Consider the following 4,444-nt stretch of genomic DNA (forward strand, 5'->3'; position numbering starts at 1 on the left):
ATAGAGTCTAAAGTCCTGGCTGTCTATAATACATTGCCTGTGTCACCAAGTGCTGAATGAGAACTAGGTCAAAAATGTTCACTTAGGAACATGATACTAACATTATTCTCCCATTGTGGGTGTCTATATATTTAATGTTGAGCATTTTCCCTAATGGCAGGTTGTCCCACCCAATTTACTTACTAGCAGAATACTTATTTTTCTCTCTGCTTCCCATATCCTACATAAAACCATACCATTTCATCTATACTTATTCCAGCTATATGAATTAAAGGGCTATAAGGATTTATTTTTTGTTCCATAACGTTGTATACCTATTTTATTTTTGAAAGTCCCAAACTTAAAAGTTCAGGGATAAAATTAGAACAGGAGGATAACAAAACACAAGTAACTATTTTGTCGACTGTTCTCTGCTTTGCAACAAGATCCATCAAACATGAACAAGATGTCATTCTTTCCATGTCCTCTTCTGAATCTGGCTTGACTTTTTGGAAGCTCTCTGTCACTTAATTGTTGAATGATCTTCAGCAGAACTTGTGTGTGATATTTAATGATATTGTTAGATAATTTCATCATTTTATTGGGTCATCTTTCTTTGGAATGTGTACAAATGTGAATCTCTTGCAGTCTGTTGGCTCTCGTCTAGATTTCTTGGCATAGGTGAGTGAGCGTGGAAGCCTGTGAGTGCTTCCTCAGCTTGTGGAAACATTTCCATTGGCCCTCTATTTGTTCCCGGAGTCTTGTTTTTCATTAATGCCTTCAGTGTAGCTTGGACTTCTTCCCTCACTACCACAAATTCTTGAACATATGCTACCTCTTAAAATGTCAGAAGAGTCTCAAACTTGCTCTTGATCATAGAGCAAGTAAAACCAAATGGAAGAACTGGTTCTGTAAAAGAGAGAAACAGAAAAGCTCAAAGGCAACTCAAAAAGACAAAGTAAACTATAATGAAATTTTTAAAGAGCTGGAATTTGAAAACCAAAGGAAGCACACGTTTAGCATCTATCAAACTGAAAGAACCAAAGAAAAACTCAATCTTCAAGTTAAAATATTGACAGACTGATTCTTGACCATAGACATGATTTTTTTCCCAAAGAAGACACAAACATAATCTCAATTAAGATAAGCTTAATTTAGATTAATTTACAAAAAGGATGACTCTCAACAAGCTGGAGTGACACAGTGGATCCTACAGTAAACAAACAAAACAGCAATGGTGAGACTGGCACAGGCTCAGGCAGTGTTTTGTTCAGTTATATGTGGATCTCTTCCAGCCAGAGCCAGCTCTATGCCTCCTAAGAGCAACAACGACAATAAGCACAGAAGCCCTGGAGGAGCAATGGTTAAAAGGGCTTGGCTGCCAACGGGGAAAAGTAGCCAGTTTGAACCCACCAGATGCTCTGCTGGAGAAAGACGTGGCAGTAAAGACTACAGCTCTCAAATCCCCATGCGGAAGTTCTTTTCAGACCTATAGGTTCACTATGAGTCAGAATTGACTGAATAGCAGTAGTAGATTTGGGTCCACCATGCCTTCTGGGCTAGAAAATTTACATAAATATTGGATTGAACTGTAAAGAACTATACATTTCTAAAGAGACTTTGCATTATATGAATGCCCATCCTAAACCGACTATGCATAAGAGGCCCCCCTTTCAAATTACCAAACTATTGAGCTGTCTTGCTTTTTAAGCCAAGAACCTTTTTTGGTTGGTGTTGCCGTTTTTAGAGCAAATATACTTAGCTGTTCAGGAAGATTACTGAAGATGACAGTTCCTTTTGACTGATGTGTGTCTCTGAGAAGATTGGAAATTTGCACGTAACTTTTTTTCTCAAGTAATCCAGTTGTGAAAACAGCATTTTTGCCCCTGAGAAAATACAAGATAGTCAAATAGTTCCCTGTAGAGCTACCAGATGCATTTAAAAATATCAGAGCTTTTAAAGAAAACCGTAGACACTTGACTACTTATGAAAGGTAGCTAAACTTGAAGTGAAATTGCCATGTGTGTGTGATAATAAGACCAGGCAATAGTGTTGACATTGACGTGGAAATATCATGGCTTCTCCAGTTTGCCATCATTGAGTGATAACTGTCACAATTACAGATCGTTTCCCGATCAGAAGGGATCATACACCCCCATGCAGCGGCTGAGAGATGGAAATGAGGTCCTATAAAGTAAGCATTCCAGATGATGAAGCAAAATGGAAGCTCCTCTTGCAAGCAAAATGATGAGTGGGATTTCTATTGGCCTTCTCCCTGTCACCTTGTTCTCCTCTCATTTAGGAAACCTCTTTGCTGCATTTCCAACCAAAACAAAAATAATTCAGAATTAAGAATGACAGATATGACTGCTGATGTTAGATGGATCTTCGCTAAAAGCAGAGATTAATGTAAATATGTGCACCTGCATTTGATTGACAAGGCAACAACATTTGTCTGTGTGACTTATTACAAACTATGGATAATTTGTCACAGAATAGGAATTCCAGAAGATTATATGGTGCTCTTGCAGAGCTTGGACATAGACCAAGATGCAACTGGGCATATTAATGGCATACTAAACAATAAGGCACTAAACAATGGGCATACTAAACAATAAGGGCATACTCAATGGTTTAAAATCAGGAAACATGTGGGTCAGGGTTGTATCCCTTTATTGTATGTATTCAATCTGTATGCTAAGTACATAATCCACGAAGCTGAACTGTACTAAAGACTTTAGCATCAGGACTGGAGAAAGGCTCATTAACAACCTGTGAAATAGAAATGGCACAACCTTGCTTGCTGACAGTGATGAGCTCCTTGAAGCACTTTTTGTTGAAAAATCAAAAAATATAGCCTTAGGAATGGATTATAACAACATAAAGAACACAAAAATCCTCACAACTGGGCCAATAAGAAGCATCATGGAGATAAATATTTAAGCCATTAAGTATTTTATTTTACACAAATAATGTCCAAGGAAGCAGCAGTCAAGGAATCTAATTACATATTGCATTGAGCAAATCTGCTTCAAAAGAGCTCTCTAAAGTGTCAAAAATGAAACATGTCATTTAGAAAACGAAGGTACCCCTGGCCCAAGCCATGATATTTTCAATTACCTAATATACATGGGAAACACAGACAATGAGTAAGGAAGAGCTAATAAGAATTTATGCCTCTGAATTATAGTATTGGTTAGGAATAATGAGTATATGATAGGCTGGCAGAAGAACAAACAAATCTTGGATGAAATATAGCCAGAATGCTCCTTAGAGAATTAAGGTTGCAGATGGCCATTGGGCTTCTACTGAAGTACTCCCCCCACTCTTTTTTTTTTTTTACAATTGTTTGACTCCACAAAAATCAGAAGCACTACTGGATAGCCAACCCATCCCATGGTGCTTCGAGTGAAGACAAGTCAGGTTTGCTATTTGATGGACTAAAATCTCATTGCCTAAGGCTCCAGGCAGCGTGAGGAACAGCCATCAAATCAAGTACTCCCTTAATACAAGAACCCATTGTTCTAACAACCCAGCATTCTATGATGCTCACCTTCCTGACATGATCAGTGAGGACAAGATGGGTGCATGAGCAAATGTGGTAAAGGAGGCTGATGATGCCCGGCTATCAAAAGATATAGCGTCTGGGGTCTTAAAAGCTTGAAGATAAACAAGCAGCCATCTAGATGAGAAGAAGCAATAAATCCCACATGGAAAAAGCACACCAGCCTGTGTGATCACAAGGTGTCAATGAGATCAGGTACCAGGTATCTAAGACCCAGAATAAAACCATATCCAATTTGAATGGGGGGGGGACATGGATTGGAGATCCAATACACATCTGTAGACAATTGAACATCCCCTCACAGAAGGATCACAGAAGGATGAGTCAGTCAAGGTACAGTATGGCACCAATGACACACACAACTTATTTATAGTTCTTTGGTGCTTCCTTCATCTCACTATTATGACCTCACTTCTAACTTACAAAACGGATTAAACCAGAGAATGCACCCTGCTACAAATAAGAGTCCACAACACAGGGAATTTAGGATATATAAACCCCTCAGGATCAACAAGGAGAGTAGAGCTACCAGGAGGAATAGGGGAGGGTGTGTGGAGTAAGTGGGAATCAATCACAAAGATCAACCTAGAACTCCCTCCTAGTGGGACGAATAATGGAAAGGTGGGTGAGGGGCTATGGAGGGTGATATAATATATGGAAAATAATCTATAACTCACCAAGGATTTGTGAGGGAGGACAGGCGGGGAACGAACAGGGAAGAAATGTGGAGCTGATATCAGGGGCTCAAGTGGGAAGAGAATGCTTTAAAAATGATGGCGGCATACGTGTAAAAATGCTTGACACATTAGAGGAATGTATAGATTGTGATAAGACATGTAATAGTCCCTGATACAAGTATTTAAAATAATAAAAAGAAGGGAGGGTGGTAAGAATGGATCA

At 39.0% G+C, this 4,444-nt stretch overlaps 1 non-coding gene across 1 annotated transcript; it reads right to left on the reverse strand.

Moving 5' to 3' along the window:
* Positions 1-3,322: 3,322 nt before the first annotated feature.
* Positions 3,323-3,468, reverse strand: LOC142435500 (small nucleolar RNA SNORA79). Its single transcript, XR_012781545.1, has one exon. It is a non-coding gene; the product is annotated as a small nucleolar RNA SNORA79 (small nucleolar RNA).
* Between the last annotated feature and the right edge of the window lie 976 nt (positions 3,469-4,444).

Source organism: Tenrec ecaudatus, chromosome X (assembly GCF_050624435.1).
Source record: "Tenrec ecaudatus isolate mTenEca1 chromosome X, mTenEca1.hap1, whole genome shotgun sequence".
In the NCBI taxonomy this organism is placed as follows: Eukaryota; Metazoa; Chordata; class Mammalia; order Afrosoricida; family Tenrecidae; genus Tenrec; species Tenrec ecaudatus.